At 44.2% G+C, this 21,268-nt stretch overlaps 1 long non-coding RNA gene across 1 annotated transcript in view; it reads left to right on the top strand.

The window, feature by feature from the left end:
* The window catches only part of LOC134757200 (uncharacterized), a 54,223-nt gene that overhangs the window by 12,386 nt on the left and 20,569 nt on the right, over positions 1-21,268 (top strand). Inside the window, exon 2 of the long non-coding RNA XR_010130896.1 lies at positions 854-967. This is a non-coding gene — a long non-coding RNA (uncharacterized lncRNA). The remainder of the gene's footprint in view (positions 1-853; positions 968-21,268) is intronic.

The following is a 21,268-nucleotide window of genomic DNA, read 5'->3' as shown; positions in this document are numbered from 1 at the left end:
ACCCTTTTTCCTTCTTCCTTAGAAATCAGCCCCCTGGATGCATTCCAGAAATGATACTGAAATCTCTTTAATATAGGTGTGATTTCATTAGAACGATCTGAGTCAGGCTTATTTTACCGTGAGCTGTTCCACCAAATGTTGAGTTTGGTGAAATCAAATTATTACAGAAAGTTTAATGAATGCAATAGCAAGAAACACTTTGCACAGTACAGAACACAGCCCCTCTGAGCCTTCCTGGTTTCAGAAACTACTTAATGCTAGCAAAAATGTGATAACACTCACTCTGATGCCCAGTCTATGCAGCTACCATCAGTACCCACCATGGCCCAGCACTGAGCTCATTGTTTCTATTTATTATTTCCATCTGGCCACAAAACTACATTTTAAGGCTAAGAAGCCTAAGCCAAGCAGTTTGTTAGCTCATATCCCAGCCTAGCATCCAGATCTAATTTCTGCTTTTCTCGGACATCCCTGCAGTCAGAGCCTTGCTCTAAGCAAGCAACCTTTGTCCATCATTTATTGTCTGTTTCAGATTAAAAGTTTGGGGCTATTGCTGTTTCTGGTTGTCAAATGTTAACACCTCTGAAACTGTGCCTCATTAAACTTTTAATGTCCTGCCATGGCCTCCCCTTTGGGGCTGATCTTTAACTCTCAGAGGCTTATAGAAATGTATACATTTAATAGTCTTATCACTTTCAAAATGCAAAGGAGTTAATGCAACTTATTTTCTCTGTTATTTATGTCTGGGTTTTTTGTTTGTTTGTTTGTTTGTTTTATTACACCATATGGGTTAATGCACCATATGGTTGCCTTTTACAGTGGGTCGATCATGACTCTTTACAATGTCTTTCAGAAGCCACTGAGACAGTGGTGGGGCAGCCACCTTCTCCTTCTTCTTATTCTTCCTGCTTTCCCTCAGAGATGGACTCTTAATAAGATATCTCAGAAGCTGGACTGGCCTAACTGGGTGAGTGCCTCTGCTCTGCTGTGCCCTAAACTCTGCCCATTTGACTTTCGTCTGCCCCCATTAGATCCTGCTGCTGATCTAGAATGATTTAAAATTCTAGGCAGAGTCTCTGGAGATCAAGCCCAAGGCTAACCTTGATGATGGCTGCCTCATGTGCTTCTGAAGGCTTCCTTTTGCATCTTCCCAAGTTGTCGACCTTTTCCCAAATCCTACACTGCAATCTTATAACTTCCCTCAAGCCCTGTATGGTAGCCCTTGAACTTCTTTTACTGTAGCGGGTTCCCATTGTAAGCAGGGGGTTGTCTCTTGGGTCTTGGCATCTAGGCAGGGCCTGGGGCTGCCAGAGGGAGAGCCATGTCACCTGAGAGTCTTTTTACTTATTGCCCATCTCCTTCCTGCCCCACATCCTATCATCTAACTGGAGGCCACCCACCCAGAAGAAGCTCTCCCCTCCTGAATGCCCGTCCATTTGCCTGGGTCCTGTTCATGGGCTACCCACAGATCTCCCATCCTCAGGGTCTTCCTGCCAACCAAGTCCTACTCAAGACCCAACCCCTAGTCATGGCTATCTTCTTGTCACTGGCCTGTGCCACCTGTCACCACTTCCAGACACACAGCTGCCCACCTGGTAGAAGACTCTTCCTGATCTCCAGCTGGCTCTGCCTCCAAACACCAGCCTACTTCTGGTGGCTATCTATCCTCAGCCCCTCTCTGTCCTGCCTCTCTCACAGCCTTCCCAGCTCCTGTTCTGACAGCTGTTTGGGAAGGATACCCTCTCAAACCCTGAAGGGCACAAGCGCTCTCTTTGTGTGCCCTAAAGTCCTAAAAGAAAGACCCCTCCTATATCTCAATTGGTGGGAATGTACACTATTTGGAACCTGCCCCATCATTACATCTGATCTGGAAGCCCTGACTGCTAACAGACCTTAGGAAAAGGGAGTTACCTCAAGACTACAAGATAACAGAGTGCTGTATTTCCCTATTCCATCTCTGACCATCATCACCATCTTAGAGGTTCTTTATGGCATCTTGCAAATACACTCATGATTAAAACAGAATGGTGAAACCACATCAATGTCTAATGCATGATCATTAGACCTTTGATTTTAGACTGCCGTGTCAGGTATGGAAAGGAAGGGTCGTCGTGTTTCCTCTGTGGTGTCAGAAGGGGCCTGCACTATGATAAACGTTTCCAGACACCAGATTTACTTCCACCGTGCCTGGTCCTGTGCTTGACACATCATAAGGGCTTTTGGATGTTGGCTGAAATGGGTTTCAAGTAACAGGAGGCTGGGTAAACATATTCAGAGAGACACACACAAAGAAAGGCAGAGTGAGATGAGTTGTCCAGGCTTTGGCTAAGAGGGAGGGAATGTTGCCTCAGTGTCTTCAGGAGTTTAGAAGCAAGTCATTGAGCAGTGCTGACCTCCTAGGAAGAGGTGAACCTGGAAAGTAGTAAGAATGCCACTCAGAGACCAAAGGCCATCACTGTTAGGTGGTAAGAAGGCGCATTCATTTCCTAGGATTGCTGTAACCAACAGCTACAAACTGGGTGCCTGAAAACAATCAGAATTCATTGTCTGGCAGTTGGGGAGAGAAGTCTGAAATCAAGGTGTCCACAGGATTGGTACCATTGGAGGCTGAGGGATCTGCCCCACCCCTCTCTGCTAGTAGCTGCTGGTTTTCTGGCTGTAGCATTTCCACCTTGTGGACTCATCTCCCATCTTCACACAGCATTCCCTGCATCTGTCTTTATATCACCTGCCCTCTGAACAAGCATGTCTCTGTGTCCAAATGTCCCTCTCCTTATGAGAACACCAGCCAGTGGATTAGAGCCTACCTATGCTAATCCAATAAGTCTTATCTTCATTTGTTTACACCTCAAAGATTCTATTTCCAAATCAACTCACATTCTGCAGTTCTGGTTGGACATAAACATTTGAGGAAACACTATTCAATTCAGTACAGAAGAGGGCCAAGTTTGAGTGGAGCCTTAAGGACATCTTTAGTTTCCTTTTTTTTTTAGAGGAAGTCTCGCTCTGTCACCCAGGCTGGAGTGCAGTGGCCTGATCTCCGCTCACTGCAAGCTCCTCCTCCCAGGTTCATGCCATTCTCCTTTCTCAGCCTCCCGAGTAGCTGAGACTACAGGCGCCCGCCACCACGCCTGGCTCATTAGTTTTGTATTTTTAGTAAAGACGCCATTTCACTGTGTTAGCCAGGATGGTCTCAATCTCCTGACCTCTTGATCTGCCTGCCTCGGCCTCCCAAAGTGCTGGGATTACAGGCGTGAGCCACTGCGCCTGGCCAGGACATCTTCAGTTTCTAAAGGAACATCAAGGACAAGACACAGCATCAAATCCCATAGCCGACAGAGAGGATGAAAGAGGGTGTTGTCTCAAGCCCTGGGGCAGAAGAACAGGCCAGGCCGAACAGATGGGACACGTTTGAATGTAAAATTGCAAATTCCTCAATAAGTTATACAGATCACACTAATTTACCTCCATATGCAACGAAGTCGGAATCAACATTTCAGGTCCTGAGGGAATCTTTGCCAACATGACGACTTTAATGAGCCGGGAGTCAGGGGTTATTTTAATGAGAATATAAAAAAAAAATACATTCGCCAATGTTTCAATGTTTTGTTCTCTAACCAAAAGCAAACAAGCACACAAGCAAAACTGAATGGAAGGTGGGAAGGTGTTACCTTAAACCGTGGGGAAGGCTGTCATAGCTGTGTTTTCCCCAGCATCCACGTCCATGCTCAGCTGTCAGCCCTGCCTCAAAAGTGGAGAGTCCAGGTTCCATTACTTCTCAGCTAGTGTCCAAAAAAGAATGTTAATTGTGAAATGAATATAATTGTTCTAAGTCACTATTCTGAGACTAACAAAAGAAATCAGGAATGGTGAGTGTGACACCAGGCTTTCCTGGAGGGATGCTGACAGATTCTGGAGACTTCTCTCTCCTCTCCCTGCAGCACACAGCACATGCGCAGAGCCGATCCCTGTGCATCGACTGCACATCCTGCTTGGCAAGAGAAGTGGAGGAGGGTGGGGTCACGTGTCTGCAGAAATGGGAGGGCTGACAGAATCAGTGTTCTAGAGGGTCCTCAGAGCTCATCCCCTGTGCATTAATAAACACTCTCCCATCACTGAGGGCAATCCCCATCCTTTTCCCTGACCTCCACCGAGATCCTGCATGTCCAGTTCCTTCCTATTACCACTTAAGGAACTGCAGGTCATTTCTCCCAGCAGATTAGCAGTCAAGAGTGTGGATTTGATTCTGGAATCAAAACACAGCACAGGCCAGGCACTGTGGCTTACTCCTGTAACCCCAGCACTCTGAAAAGCCAAGGTTGGAGGATCACTTGAGCCCATGAGACAAGCCTAGACAACTCATAGCAAGACTCCATCTGTATAAGACATATAACTAAAAAAAAAAAAAAAAATTAGCTGAGCATGGTGACAACATACCTGTTGTCCCAGCTACTGGAGAGGCTGAGGCAAGAGGATCACTTGAACCCTGGAAGTAAAGGCTGTAGTGAGCCATGTTTGCACCACTACACTCCTGCCTAGGTGGCAATGAGAACTTGTCTCAAAAAAAGAAAAAAAAAACCACACAGCACAGGCGCTCTGACATTTAGCAGTTAAGTGACCTGGGCCTATTCACTCATAATGTTGCCTCAGTTTTCTCGTGTGTAAAGTGCAAGAATAATGATAGTTTATGCCCAAATTCTGATGATAACATATTTCAGAACAAGGAAAATACTATAATTTCAGTTTTTCAGTCTAGAAAACTGAAACCCAAAGAGGTTGGATAGGTGGGCCACTGGCCTTCTGAGGACTGATTCTCCTCACAGGACCATTTTCCTCATCCCTTAACTAGAATGGCCTCGTGTCGGCAAATGTCTTTTGTATGAACATTCAAAATGAATTCTAAAAACATTGCCTCTGGCGCTGCCTTTGTGTGCTAAATTACAGCCCATCATTACTCTGCAAATAAGAACACAACACCCACCAGCTTGAGCTTCCTATAGGAACAGTTCTACAACATGACAGAAATAGTCCAAAGACTCTCTCCATACCCACAGAGGTAACAGGTGGCAGAGCTGGGATTTGAACCTACGAAGTCTGAGTCCAGGGCCCTGGCTCTAATTATTACCTCTTTGGGACTGTCAGCAGCCTGGGGATCAGAGTCACTGCATCACTCTCTCATATCTCTAATGCCTATCCTTTAAGAAGCATGGATACATACTTATTGAATAAGTGAATGCAATTGTCATAATATATCATCTCATATCATCTTACATCAGTTTTATCAGGACAGGACCATGCACAAACATGGACAATAATTTTCCTTTAGGAAAAAGAAATCTTACATAATTTATCTTTTCTGCCCAGAGCCTAGCCTACCAAGGTCATAGGTATATTTGGAAGGTGGTCAGTATATATTTGTTGAATGGCTGAATGACTACACAGTTTGTGTTAGTTTATGTTGATGGGTAGATTAGTTTGTTAGGGCTTCCATAACAAAATACTATACACTGGGCAGCTTAAACAACAGAAACTTATTTTCTCACGTTTCTGGAGGCTAGAAGTCCAAGACTAAGGTATTGGCAGGGTTGGGAAAGCTTTCATCTTCATAAGATAGTCAAGTTTTAAACTTGGGAGGTAGGCATGTTATTCTCATTTGCTGGACATGAACACTGAGGCTCAGAGAGATGGGGGCGCTGACTTGAAGTCAGGCATCTGGGACATCAACATGAGTCTTCAGACCTTGCAGTGCAACCCTCCTCTCTCTCCAGGGACACCTACGTTCATCTTTTCCTTGGGATGCTTAAGCAATAAATATTTATTGAGTACCTTGTTCATGCGATGCATAGTTTTAGGCTCCTATGATTCTGCAGTGAACAAAGAAAATTCCCCGTGCCCTGGAAGGAAAGTTTGTCTGGCTAAGGCTCAGGTCCAACTATGGGTCTGACTAAGATTTGTAGGCTAAGATGCGGGAGAAAAAGAAACTGGAAATAAGTGGTGCACTTTTTCAGTTTTGCTGAAATTGCTTCATCAGATGCTTCAAACATCATTTCTTCTCAATGGGGAGGATGAAGAGGGAATTTTAGCATCAGTTGGGAGGTAATGAGTTCAAGAAGCTGGAATTTAGGTAAGGCGCTTTCAGGTACTTCTTCCTCTGCCTTACTTTTTATCTTTGGCAATGTCAAACTCATTAGAATCCCAATACCTGCTGTACTAGTTAGAATAGACTATACTAGGCTCCAGTCATAACGTAAACCTCAGCATCTCAATGGCTAAACCCAACTCCTATGCACATTGGGAGACTCTCCAAGGAAAATGTCCTCCATGCAGTGACTCAGTGATCCAGGCAGCTGTGATCTCCATATGTGGCCTCCATGAGTGGAGTAGCAGGGGGTAGAGGGTTGAAATTTTCACATCAGCTTGTAAATGCTGGAGCCTGGAAGTGAAACACAACACTTCTACTTGCAACCTATTGGCTAGAAATAGTCCCATGGCCCTGCCTACCTACAAAGGGAAGCATCTGACTTTTCAGTGACCAGTAAATACTTCTGCCATCACCCCAACCTCTGCTTCTCCCCAGTGCCTTCTCTCTTCAGTTTCCTCTCTCGGGCATATTTCCCTGCATTCCTGGGCTAAATCCTAGTAATCCTGCGAGATTCAGCCTATACAACAACTCTTCAAAGAAGTTTTCAATGAACCTCCAGATTTGCTGGGAAGCTCTTTAGGTGCCCATAATAGCCCATGTTTGTCTCTATCAACTCCAAAACACTGCTTTGCAATGCTCTATTCACATATATATCTTCCCTATCAGATTGCAACTGTTAACACTGAAATGAAACAGTATCCGGCATCAAGTAGATATTCACTAAATGCTTGTTGAATGAATACATGAATGCTATTGACTGCTTAGAATTGCTTATACAAGAACAAATTAAATAAGTCCCAAACTTAAGGCTGGATTGTGGATTCAATTGAGAAAGCAGTCACCTTACTGGTAGTTTCACATCCTAATCACATTTCCAGGTAAAAAAATCATCATTGCTCTTTATTAAAAATACAGAAAAACACATGCTGCTTAACTGGTGCATAATTTTTCCAGGACTAGGTTGCAACTTAATTTTCTAAAACTTACTCATGCCATACAAACATGTACACACATGTACTTTGACAAGCATACCTACACACATGCAGAGACATCCTAACACCGTGCATACACGCAGCACTCTAGCTAAACAGGTAATGTGCTCATCTCCAAAACAGACAAAGAGAGCTCTACCCCTATATCTTGGTCTGTTTCACCACCTCTGCCAGGAAGGCCATTCTATCTGTCCCTTTTGGGTTCAAATCTGTCTGTCTGCCCCTCGGGTTCAAATACTTTGAAACCAAGGTTTTTTTCTGATTCATTACACAGAGTTCTTTTCTTTCATGGAGAGATGGAAATAGCCTGATGTGAAACAAAGGACACAGGATTGGAATTAGGCAACTCGTGGTGTATGTCTAAGTTCCACACCCAATTATGACCTTACTACGACCTTCTAAAACAAGTCACTGCATCCTCTAAATGTCCTCAATGCATAAGCCTCATTGTCCTTATACATAAAATGGAATCTCATGGCCTGTCATGCAATGTTATTGGCTAAGTACCTGATGTTTAGTGGACATGCAATAAAGCATGGGGTGCTTGCTACACATTGGCTTAGCAGGTGCATGTTTTGTACTGGTGGATGCATGACACAGTGGTGTTTAACAGATTCTGAAACCTTAGAAGCAGGATGAAGAGACAGCTTTAAGGTCAGCAACTAAAGGGAACTTACATATCTTGTACAACTTCCTTTAAGACTAGCTTTCTTGCTGGCTTGAATGGGGAGTCAGCAATGCAGAACGAAACCTAAATTTTCTCTCTCCTGTATTAGTCAGGGTTCTCTAGAGGGAAATACCTAATAAGATAGATGTATAATATATATGAGAGACAGTTTATTAGGGAGTATTGACTCACATGATCACAAGGTGAAATTCTACAATAGACCATCTGCAAGCTGAGGAGGAAGGAAGCCAGCCCAAGTTCCAAAACCTCAAAAGTAAGGAAGCCAACAGTGCAGCCTTCAGTCTGTGGCCAAAGGCCTGAGAGCCCGTGGTAAATCACTGGTGTCAGTCCAAGAGTCCAAAAGCTGAAGAACTTGGAGTCCAATGTTCGAGGGCAGGAAGCATCCAACATGGGAGAAACATGAAGGCCAGAAAACTCAACGAGTCTGCTCACTCCACTTTCTTCGGCATGCTTCATCCTAGCCACGCTGGCAGCTGCTTAGATGGTGCCCACCCAGATGGAGGGTGGGTCTGCCTTTCCCAGTCCACTGACTCAAATGTTAATCTCTTTTTGTAACACCCTCACAGACACACCTAGGAAGAATAGTTTGCATCCTTCAATCCAATTAAGTTGCCACTCCGTATTAACCATCACATCTCCTGAACTGAAATAAGCAAATAGGGCCAAAATAAACTACTTTTCTCAAAACTGGAAAGGTAGGTGTAGGTTTTACCATGAGTCAGGGGGTAGTTAGTAACCAGAATCAGGCTGATGTCCGTAGGCTTCAAATTTCCTTTAGTGGCACTTACGGAGGAGGAAGAGTGTTAACAACAACCAAAGCAAAAATAGTAAGAAAGACTAAAGAAATAAACCAGCATCATATGAACGAACCCACTTGGTCCTGGTTTCTAGCTGTCTCATAAAGGGCCAAATTGAGCATCGACAGAGTGTAAGAAAAGTGAATAAACTCTGGAATCCAGATAATGCTGGTTCTAGCATGGACTGAGTATGTGGCCTTGTGAAAAAAATGACTTAAGTCCTGTTTCTTCATCTGCAAGGTAAAGAGCTCTCCTGTCCATGGGCTGTTGCACCTGGAAGTGTTTTGTGAATGCTTCACACACACTAGGGTGTCAGTGTGCATGCATACTCCCCAGTTCAGTGAGTGCTGGTGCACAGGACAGTGGAAGTGGCCTTAGGATGACTTTGGGAGTTTTTTCTAACTGAAAGGTTCCACTTTAGTCCACAGTGCATTAGGAAAAAGCTCCTTCTGTCATACTGGTGGGTGCCTTGGCAGTGACAATATTCTCCTACAAATAGGGTGGCCATTAAATGTATTGTTCATACAGGGACAGTTTAGATAATAAAAGTGAGGAGGAGGACAGGTTACTAATGATCGCACTGACACAAAAAGCAAATGGCTGTGCGGTCATCCTCACTAAAGAGATGTAAAATGATCAATGCAGAGTCTTCCCCCAAACTCACATTGCCACTGCATCTCCTGCCCCAAGAACCTTCTCTATTGCAGCTGATTCACCTCATCAAAGCCACAGTAGGTACCCCTGAGCCAAGCCTGCCAGCACCCACCATGACCTTCATTAGAGTCCTTTCCCATTCTGTTATGACTGGCTGTTCCTCTGCCTTGCCCACTAGGCTCTAAGCTCCATAAGGTCACTTCTTGTGTCCCTGAACACTCTTGTCCTTAGCACAGGGTTTAGGAGCTGATACACAGGGATATTCCCAAACTGGGAGGATTTGCCATTTATGCTCTTTACTCTGCCTTTACCAAACACGTATGAGAAAGGACTGAAGGTAAATTGAAATTTTTTATGACTTTCAAATAGTCTCAAAGGTGCACAAGTAGTCATGTATCCAAGCAGTTGTGATCAGTGCTGGGGACACTATGATGACTGTGTCACCATTCCTGCTAGTAAGGAATCCAGAGTCCTATAAATGAAATACCTACAGGAAGTCGATAAGAGCAGATAGAAGCCTGGGATAGGGTGGTAGAGTAGGGTGGTGACACATAAAGAGTTTGGGGTGTGCTTTGAAGGTAAAACCAGCAGGACTCACTGATGGACCAGATGAGGGAGTTTACGGGAAGAGAAGAGACAAGTTTAACTTCCAGATTTGGGGCCTGATCAAACAGGCACACGGTGGAGCCATGGGCCAAGATGGGGACGAACTGACATGAGACAGGCTTGGGAGAAGAAGTATGGTCACGGGAGGTAATCAAGAGTTTTGTTTTGGCCACGTTAGGTTGGAGATGGTCCATCAGCCAACCAAATGCAGATGCGAGGCATGCCCATGGGATGTGTCTGGAGCTCAGAGAAGAGATCCTCCTATACGCCAGGCCCTAGCAACATGCCTACAATGTCATCTGCTCTAGTTTAAGCCACACCTAGCTAATTTTAGTTCCCCACCATTTCGTGTTATCATCTTCAGGCCTTTATACAGTCCTTGCTTTCTGAAGGCTTTTAAGTCTCAGAGGAGGCATTGCCTTTTCCAGGCAGCCTTCTCTGAGGCCCTAGGTTTAGTCATATGCTCTTACTTGGTGGCCTCACAAGATGCCACGCTTGGCTTCTCTGGCATTTATCACACTAAAATGTAATTGTCTGCTTCTCTATTTTTTTCAGTCCATGTCAAGTGTCTTGGCAGTGGAACTGTCTTCTCTCCCTGTCTCTCTATAAGCAAATGTAAGACATGGCAATGTGGAGATGGTCAGAGAATGTCTGCTGAATGAATGAGCATGACCAGCACAGGGGCGAGGGATGTAGAGACAAGTCGCCACCACGTGGAATCTCTTTAAGTTAGATCACATGTGTCAAGAACCGCTCTTGTCATGAAAAGCAGGCCTGTGTCAACCAAATTTCCAATACATATGGATTACGACTTTTCCAGTCAAAGTAGTTCAGAGACCATGATAAATTAGAGGTTGATAAAAGGCTCCAGTTCAAGATTTATGGCTCTTCCAGAATTCTTTCAAGTTTTCCCAAACGTATAGAGACTGGCCTCTCTCCTGTAGCTGAAACATCTGACTCTGGTTAGGACACTGTCCGCTGGGAGTGAGCCATATCGTGCGGTGCACTGTCCTGGCCCTCGGAAGCTGGAGGTGGCTCTGGAAGGGGGATGTTCTTAAACATTGGTCCTGCTTGTCCCCTGTGCCCTGGATTCTTGACCAGCTGGGCCTATAGCCCAGAAAGTTAGGACCTTGGCTGTGACATTTCCGGGGACTTTCTGAGATCCGCAGGAGTTTTGCCTAGCAGAAAAACAAATATGTTTGCGTGTGTGTGTGTGTACGTGTGTGTATGGTTTGAGGTTGCTAATCCATAAGCTGCGGCTAATGTCATCTATCTTACAGAAGCAACACAAGAATTTGCAATAAAGTTTATAAAGAACCAAGGCCACGATGATCTCTCTTCTCTGCAAGTAGTAACCATGTGAGGTTGATAAAGTTGCTTTGGGTCTGAACTTGACCTGTGATTCTAAATTCTATCAATAGTTTATAAATCCTATCAATAATTCTTGAGTGCCTGCTGTGTGTTAGGCACTGTCCTCATTTCTGGACAAACAGAAGTCAACAGGATCACCATACTTGTTGCTTTGGTGTGGTTAATATACCATTGAGGGATGGGGAAACAAACAGTAAATATCAAGCACATACCACTTACGTGAATTCCTTAAGAGAGGTGAGTGCTGTGGAACATGAGCCAAGGTGTGGTGGTAGACAGTGGCAAGTGATGAGGTCACAGATGTAGGAGGCAGCTTCCAGAGGGCAACTAAACATCTGAGCTGAAGCCAAATGATGAGAGGGGGCCATCCAATTGCAGACCTCAGAAAGGAGCAGCTCGAGGAGAGGGAAGAGCTGGTAGGACTGTGATGATGGTGACAATGAGAGGGCGGAGCCTGTTTATAAGCACATACACAAATTCATCCATTCATCTGTCTGTCAATCCAACCATTCCTTGAATGAGCTCATACCAATCCTGTAACTCTCGTCCTCTGTCCCAGGCTTTCTGAGTCAGACCCATTTCTTGCTCTTAAAAACTTTGTAACCTCATGAAGAAACCACAGCCAGGTAAATATTCTTCTATTTTGTTCCATTTTGCTCTTCTGTGGTCATTGGTCTGATTTTTGGCCTTAAGTGACACTCTTTTACCTCCAGCTGCTGCTGTCTTTCACATGTATGTTCCTCTCACTTCGATAGCATGCTAAGTAGCAAAACCCAAAACCCTCCTCAATCAATCTTCAATCCCTATGCAGGGACTGCTGACAAAGACACTTGTACATAACAGCCTCTAAGTAAAACGTCTACACCCACTTCCATTCCAGGTCATAATTAGGTGGTTCCAAGTACCTGGTTCAGCTGCACGTTTCATCTGGGCTCAGGTTCTTTCTTTATTTACCCCACACATAGGCACTGGGTTTGAAGAGGGCTGAGGTTTAGATGGTGGGCTTTGTCCTTAGGAACATTTAGGCAGTGACCTTGTTACATCTTTCTGACTTAGTAGGTGCAAGTCCCTTTTGCACACTTCGCCAAGCCAAACATCTTCCAGGTCTTCCCAGGGCTTAGAACCATATATCAAATCTTGTTGGTAAGGCCCTCAAATTCTTCCTGGGTCATGGGAAAGATGGAATCACATCTGAAATTATCCCCTTTTTTTATAAAGTGCTCTCACATACAGCATATCATCTGAACTTCACTGCATTCTTGAAGATAGATCAATGCATCCCCATTTTATTCCAAAGACCACTAAATTTCCAGGAGGCAGAAGCCGAAGTGGGAAGTGGGCAGAGATCTAAAACACTTGAGATAACTTGAGTACCTGTGCTCATCTGGCTGGGTGCCACAGGATTTCATCCAGAGACTTTGTAAAACAGTGATCATGAAGCCCATTTTCCAAGTATTTATTAATTGTCCAAGATTTCAAGGAGTAGAGTCAAGACATTAAACAAAGACTTTAGGCGTTAGTCGAGGACATTTTCTGCTACAAGATGTGGCTCGTGTCCTTCTAAGGTAAGCCCGATGGGCCATTCCAGATGTGGTGGTGGGTGGGAGGCCAGCAGGGGATGGTGAGGAATGTTTCCCCACCCCTCAGTGGAATATCAGCCACGCCAAAGCAGCTTCCCTTCTGTGGCCCGGGCACTCACGGACACTCTTGCAGATGTACTAAAGAGAGAAAAGCCCTCAGTTTATTTTAGAATCATAGATCAAATTCAGACCAAAAGCATAAATGCTCCATGAAGATTCCAGGAAAACGTACCTTTGCCCCACATGTCAGAACTAAGGAAACTTATAGATCAAGTGATCTCAAGCACTTTACCAAGAGTAATACACAGAAATCAACTCAAGAAGGTTCTTCCCAAGTCCCTTCCATCACCTGGCTATCTCCCACTCATCTTTTAGGACTCAGCTTACCCATAGCCTCCTCTATGAAACCCTGCCCCATATGAGTCAAATGTCCTCTGCTGGATGACTTCAAAACATTATCACACTGCATTTTTTAAAATTGCTTATATGTTGGTCTCGTCCATTAGACCTGAAACTCTTCTGAAACAGAATGTATGTGAATATCTTTGGAGCCCAACTCAGTGCCTGGCATCAAGCAGATTCAACAGAGGCCGAAATACCGTGAAATGAGTGTTTAGATAAAGCAGCATTTGCCACAGTAGGTTCTGTGACTTGTTAGAAGGTGGCAAGTGACAAACGCGGTTCCATATTCCAAGATCTTTGGAAAAGCTCAGATGAAACCCAGGTTCTTTGAGAACTTCTCAGAGCCTCTATTTTGCAAACGGGTATGAGAATATCGGAGAGGAGCAAGTCAGTGGTATTGCCCACTTAAATGCAAGTTACTTTTCATTTAAAGAACAAGTTTAATAGAACAAATTTTGGAAAATGCTGCAATAGATTAATTTATCTGGAATCCAGGATTCCTGAATCTCAGCATTGCATGGTGTTCCTCATCGACATCAGCACCTGTGCCCAACAGTAAATCAGCAGCTTCACTCATTCTCACCCCTGTTTCCCAAGGTAAATGGCTAGGAGCTTCAGGAAGAGTCCTAGGCCATCCTTCCAAGTACAAAATGGGCTGCTGCCTTTGAGTCTTGAACTCTTTATCAGGAGAGCTCTTTAAAGAGAGCTTGGGGCCAGTGGAGCAGAGAATACAAAGTTCAGGTGGACAGGCCTCCAGGCCAGCAGCTTTCACTTAAAGCAGCTTCTTTTCAACTGTGTGCCTTTGAACAAATCACTTACCCTCTCTGAGCTTTAGTTCTCATGGGAATCATCTGATGAAGGAGATGCAGAGAAAAGTGCATGCCACAGATCTTAGGGAGCCCAGGCTAACTGTAGTTCCAGAAAATAGCACTTGGTGAAGACTCATCAGGTTCCAGGTTCTGTTAGACTTTTTCCTATCCCTTTTCTCCTTTAATTCTCAGGATTATCAACTGGGCCAAGTGTTGCTATCCCCATTTTACAGACAAAGAAATCAATATGCCCATAGGCTAATTTCTCCCATTCTAAGCTAATAAATGACTGAGCAAAGAAACTGAAATATAAGACTGATTTTGTAAGATGGTCAAACTACCCCCAACTGCAAGTCACATGTCAGTCTGTATCCTGCCTGACCTTTCACCTCTTCCCACCTGTTTAGCCTCCCTACAACTCACTCCATCTTCCCATATCTGAGGCAAGTTTTCCAAGCAAGTCTTTTTTTTTCTTTTCTTTTCTTTTTTTTTTCTTTTTTTTTTTTGAGACAGAGTCTCGCTCTATCACCCAGGCTGGAGTGCAGTGGCACGATCTCGGCTCACTGCAAGCTCCGCCTCCCAGGTTCATGCCATTTTCCTGCCTCAGCCTCCCAAGTAGCTGGGACTACAGGCGACGGCCACCACACCCAGCTAATCTTTTGTATGCTTAGTAGAGACGGTGTTTCACTGTGTTAGCCAGGATGGTCTCGATCTCCCGACCTCCTGATCTGCCCGCCTCGGCCTCCCAAAGTGCAGGGATTACAGGCGTGAGCCACCGCGCCTGGCCCAAGACTTTTTCTTTTAGATAGAGTCTGGTTCTATTGCCCAGGTTGGAGTGCAGTGGTGTGATCTAGGCTCATTGCAAACCTCTTCCTCCCAGGCTCAAGCCATCCTCACACCTCCACCTCCTCAGTAGCTGGGACTACAGGCACGTGCCACCACACCTAGCTATTTTTTGTATTTTTTTCTAAGAGACTGGGTTTCTCCATGTTGCCCAGGCTGGACTCAGACTCCTGTGCTCAAAGGATCCACCTGCCTCTGCCGCACAAAATGCTGGGATTACAGATGTGAGCCACTGCACTCAGCCACAAATCCACTCTTCAGAAAGCTTCCACAATGCCTTGTCTTGATAAAAAACGAACTGGCTGTGCGAGTGACAGATCACAGGTTTCATGCTCACTTCCTCACACAGCCTCGGCCCAGTTCCAGTGGAGGCTGCAGAAGTCATTTCTCCTCCTCCAGGGAGGTCCCGGATACATGACAAGTATTGCTGAACCCGTTTGGTGCCAGAGCAGTGAGCCCCTCTTTCCTTTACCACCATCTCCCTGCATCTCTGACTCCAACATTCAAGTGTTTCTTTAGAAGGGAAGAACACATCTGACTGCCTTTAGAATAAGAAGCTCCCTTTGCTGGCTGTTAAGGGAATAACATTTTCATGGCAATTCCTTAGCCCCTGAGATATACAGAAGCAGGAAACTTCTCTCGGGGAGGCAATCTGAGAATCTTGATCCCATTAGCAACCCAATATCCACCTCGGTTGTCTCCTATGTAAATCAGGAAGCACCTTGCATCTCTCTGTTGAAAGGGTGTTCATCACCTGGTAGACAGCCTCTTTGATCTTGATACAAAATCCAGATTATGGGAAAATCTTGCCTTCCCTGCCCTTTAATCCTCCCAGTGTGCTCAGTTCTGCCACTCTTGGCTGCTTACCATAAGGCAAATCTTCCAGAAAGAGGCTGTTTAGGAGGCTTTGCCCTCCATCCTCCCTTCCCTTCCATCTCACAGGACATGGCCTGATTCATCCTCTCTGATTGTAGACAGGCTCCTCTGAGGTCTTCTCATATTTTGCTTCTACTCAGGGCATAGCCCTGAAGCAAAGATAAACCTCAGAGCTGTTTAACCAGCACTGCTCAGGGATTCACCTGTCTTGGCTTTGACCTCATTTTTTTATTAACGCAAACTACAGCCACTCTGGAGTTTTTAGTGAGTCACATCTCACCTTCCCAATTGGGAAGAGAATGTTAAATAATATTATATCAGTTCATGATAACAACATCATGCAGTTTGTAAATAGCAACCATCAGGACCGAGCCTCAATCTAGGGCTTGCTCACTCCACAACCTCGCTTTTCTTCTTTGCTTTCAACAGTAAGCCTGTGTCCTTCTCCTGTTAGATATGCTTCCTCAAGGGCCTTTCTCTGATCTCAGGACAACTCAGGCCTTTGTAACAACAGTTTCTCTTTGATCCGTTTTCCATCCCAAGGGAAGGCCTTTCAGCTTGAAGGATTTCACTGCTGAACATGAGGAAATCTTTCAGGCCACCAGGTGACAAAGGAGAAGGGCAAATACCATGACCTCTTGCCCCCTCATCCTCTGCACTGGATCCTACCCAAATTTCCCTGCACACTTGCAGGAGAGCAAGCACTGTTCTAAGCTATGTGCCTGCGTCATTAGCATATTTGTCCTTGGTACGGCTCCATGAGTGTAACTACTGTTTTTTTGGCTCTGTGTTTGCAAAAACTCAGACCCAAGTAAACAGCCTTGTTCATGGTCCCACATCTGGGAAATGAAATTGCCTGATTTGAACCCATGCAGTCTAGATCCTGAACTAGTGTTCTTTCTTTGAAAAGACAAACTTCTAGAAGCTTCTGAAGTCCACAAGCCCTCATCACTGAGTCCTGGCACTCTCACTGGGTGGTACCCTGAAAGCCTGTCACTCCCCGTCTTTGCCCTCCTAAGGACTTAGCCCAGTAAACCCCTTCCCTTCCAGTGCCTTCCAAGGTTGTGCAGACCCCTTCTTCCCCTACTGTTAGCAAGGCTGTTCTCCTGGTCTAGCCTGACCTGGACCCCAAAATCCTGTCTATAGATAAGGTAGAATGGATCAGGCCAGGGAGCATGAACTGGTTAACTCAGGACTTGATGACAATGACAGAGGTTATATGCTGAGAAACTAAGACCGCCTTCAGGAAGGAAAACTCAGTGCAGTCATTGTACATCAAAGCCCTTGAGGATCCCCTGGGCCCTGAATTCTGTCTTTGGGGGTCCATGTCTAAGAATATAAGCCAGGGTACATTAAGGTGTTACTCACTTCTGGGACATCCATCCCTGTGTCTGTCCCCTGCTCTGAAAACCATCCTTCCTTCTTCTGACTTAGCCACTCCTCCCAATAAAGGCAAAATACTCCCTTACAGACTAATCTCAGCAACGTGAAGCCACACAAAAAATAACCATTTAAACTTGTCTAGGACTCCTGTAGGAAGCAGCTCCCAGCCTCTTGAAATTTGGATTCAAGCTGCTATCATTTCCAACATGTATGCTCATGTTGGAACACAGAAAGGTGGACATGATTGAAATTTACATTTAAATGGAAATGGTTAAAGGTAAAGGCCCGATGTTTAGAGAAATGAGAGTATCCATTTTTCTAAGAGGGACGCCGAGTGTTATTGTATACCATTAAGGTGTCACTGAGCCGAAATATGTTTAGAAATATTAGATGCTGGTACTGCACACAGAGTGGAGACTGGCATTTGGAAATGACTCCACACCACGAATGAATCTAAGTGAACCCTGCATCAAGCACAATTGCTTATAATGTGCCTGCCACCATTACCTAATTCCAGCCTTGTTCACTAAACAATAGAAGTTTTATTAGACAGCTTTCTGCCACTTTTCAATTGTAATAAATGCCAGTACTGGTTCATCAGCATACAACTTGGCAACACAGGCCATCTTCCATAGGATACACACAGAGAGACCTGAAAATGTTTGGCTGAGGTTTTACCAAAAATGTCACACAGATTTCATCCACAGTACATGAACAGTTAATGTGTCATTATAATGAGCCAAAAGGAAATAGAGCTTAAGGATGTAGAAAATGTTGTCGGCCCTTAGCAGTCTGGACAATTGTATCCACTCTGCAGCGGTATTAGGAAACTCCCAGATATTAATCACTCATAGCATCTGATCATTATTCCTTTCTCATGCCCCAAGTCCATCATGAGGTCAACGGGGTTCTATTCCTTGACTTCTCACTCCAAAACTCAGCCTGATGACTATTCTTATCACCAGGTCAGAAGGCTACAGAGAACTGAAGGGTCTTCACACGCAAACAAATGCTTTACCTGGAAGTGAGCCATATTTCCTTAGTTCACAACACATTGGCCAAAGCTGTTACACAGTTCCTGAAACAGACTTACCCTGTGCCCAGAAGTAGGAGACTAGGAAATAATAGGTGAGCAGCACCTGCAGCTACACATCACCTTTCTGCAGCTGCTGTCAGGTGAGGAGAAACTGGGGAGGTTGCCTATGAGGGAAGGCAAATGTTATCTAGAAAGTTATGCTTGGGATTGTCTTAGTCCATTCAGGCTGCTATAACAGAATACCATAGACTGGGAGGTCTTAACTGGAGGTCTATAAAGGACAGCAATCTATTGCTCACAGTTCTGCAGCCTGAGAAGTTCAAGATCAAAGTACTGGCACTTTCAGTGTCTGATGGGGGCCTGTTTCCTGGTTCATAGATGGCCGTCTTCTAACTGTACCCTCACATGGCAAATTGGGCAAACAAGCTCTCTGAGGTCTCTTTGATAATCTCATTCTTGAAGGCTCTGCCCTCATGACTTAATCTCCTCCCAAAGGCCCCCCTCCCTCCAAATATTCTCTCACTGGGGGTTAGGATTTCAACATATGAACTTGCAGGAACACAAACATTTGGTTTATAGCAAGGAAGAAGGGCTGAGATAGAGAAACAAAAACACAACCAAAAAAAGAAATTGAGTCTATGTCAGCTTGGAAGTATTGAGAAAGAGTACAGGCTGGAGACAAGGTTCATAGCTGAGACAACTCGGAGAGCAGAGGGAGAGTAGTGAACAGCCGAGGCTGAAACATTTGGAATCTAACTCCGGCAGACTCCATGTGGAGACTTTTAACATTACAAAGAGGCATGATCCCTGATGAGTCAGAGATAGCCCCTTAGGGGAGTTAAGTTGAACCAGACAGCAGTCTAGAAGGCCATGCTATCAGGTGTGGTGGTTGTAATTTTAGGAAAGTATTTATTGGTTTAAACAAATAAACATTATGCAAAATACACAAAACATGACAGAGATCACGTGCAGAGTTCATGCATCCCAAGCGCTTGGTCTGTTTTCTGGCTATCAAACCACTATTTGTAAAGTGAATAATTATTAGCTCATTCATTCCACATATATTTTTAAGAGCTTTATTATTAGAGCTTAGAACAATTGCTAATATATACTAGGTGTTTAACAAATGTTTGTGGATGGGCTTAATGAACGACTCTGTCCTTTGAGCCAAATGCCGTACTCTCTGCAGAGAAAGAAATGAAGCTGACAGCAGGCATCATTTCAGCCTCCAGGAGCTTACATGCAGACCCATATCACAATGAACCAAATTACAGTGGGATCAAGGCTGACACTGTGGCGTGATAATGGTCAAATCTGCTTACTTTATGCTACATACTCTTCTAAGTGCCTTACCCATATTAATGCATTTAATCCTTAAAATAGTTATCTGAGATGAGAATGAGATATAGATCCACAATATAAATGAAGATACTGAGGCTCAGTGTACCTAATTATCTTGCCTAAGGCCACAGAAGTAGCAAAAGGATGTGCCAGGATTTAAACCAAGGTGCCTGGCTCCAGTGCCCACGACTATAATAAAAACATTATAGAGGTGCCAAGGAAGAAGTTGTTATTTCTGCAGAGAATGAGAGATGATGCACTATCTGGGAAAATATCTCTTTGGAGATGTTATTTTACCTGGGTCTTGAAGGATAAGTAAATGTGCATCAATACGGAAGGGATAGTCCAAGGAAATCATACCTAGAGGACCTGGGGGCTGATATCATTTTAGCAGATTCTGAGTCCTTACAGCAAGGGCTATCTCTGTTCTTCGGTGTCTCTGATCCCAGTATGGTCTGTGATTAGCACACAACCATATTTTATTGAATCTAAGATATCATCAATTGTAAGATGAAACAATATCTTCAGTACTACGAATAAAAAAGTAAGAAAAAATAACTGATAATAAAACCACAGCACAATTCTTTATTATTACTTAGAAATTGTATTTTACACTTACAAAAGAAATCCTTTAGATTTAAGTAGACATAGAGTTTCATTATATATAATTCTTGTGATCAAAAGGAAGGTACGGTCTTAATAGTCTTAAAACTTGTTCACAGGTTGCAACTTTCTTGAGTCACTTTGGCAGTTGGAGTTTGTGTTTGTTCCATAGAGTGTTTGTTTTTCTGCCATCAAGAATGATGAGGATGCAGTGTTGCTTAAAAGAATGCACAAAAGAACAAAGGTTATTGAAGCCAGACAATTAAGTTGGCTTTGCAATTATGGACAGCGGGCCTATTTTTGACTCCTATTTGGGAATGTTAATAAACCCAACTGGTTCACCACTTCCCACAACTGTTTGAGTCCCGGGGGTTAAAAAACATTCTGTGCCCTTAAATCTTGGTTACCATTATGTCCAGGTTACCATTATCTCTGAGAATCTGCAAGTTGCAATGTAGGTCCTCTGATGTACACATGCATGCAGGCTGTGTCCACTGTGTCATCAGTGCTCCTTGGCATACAGTGTTGAGAATGTGTCCTGGAAGTATGCCATTGATTTTAAGGTACATCCCAATTTCAGAGATGCTAGATCCTGTGCTTTGTAAAATTATTGAAAGATAGAAATAAAAACTGATAAATTTCTGTTGTATAAATAGAAGAATGAGAGTTTGAAAGATCCTGAATGTCAGGGGGAAAAAAACAGTTTGAGATTTGAACTTGTTCTAAAGATCATGAAATCTCCAGAAATTATTAGGATGTGAGCACTTGGAATATGGGATGGTAGGATCTGATCTTGATTTTAAAATCAAGAACTACTGGAAAGAAAAGAAAATCCTCAAAACTTGAGAATCCCATTGTCTAAAATAATTAGGGATGTTCATAAAACAAGATGGAGTCTGCTGAGCTGATCATATGGGTCTTCCTCAGGATGAGACACCTGAGGGACTGGCTGCGCACACACCCAGAATGCTGGTGGGAGTGATTTGCATGTCGCCCTCCTCGAAGGCAGGGGTCAGGTGAGATTCGCCTCCAGGTCCCTTGGAGCCCATCGAATCTGCATTCAATCAGCAGTGCTGTTGTTGCTTATGTTTCCAGACCCAACAGAGTCTGGGACAACATGCGCACTCCTGGGGCTTTTCCGGGGG

This window comes from Gorilla gorilla, chromosome 15 (assembly GCF_029281585.2).
Source record: "Gorilla gorilla gorilla isolate KB3781 chromosome 15, NHGRI_mGorGor1-v2.1_pri, whole genome shotgun sequence".
Lineage (NCBI taxonomy): Eukaryota > Metazoa > Chordata > Mammalia > Primates > Hominidae > Gorilla > Gorilla gorilla.
The sequence above is the reverse complement of the archived record's forward strand: the minus strand, read 5'-3'. Positions and strand labels throughout refer to the sequence as shown.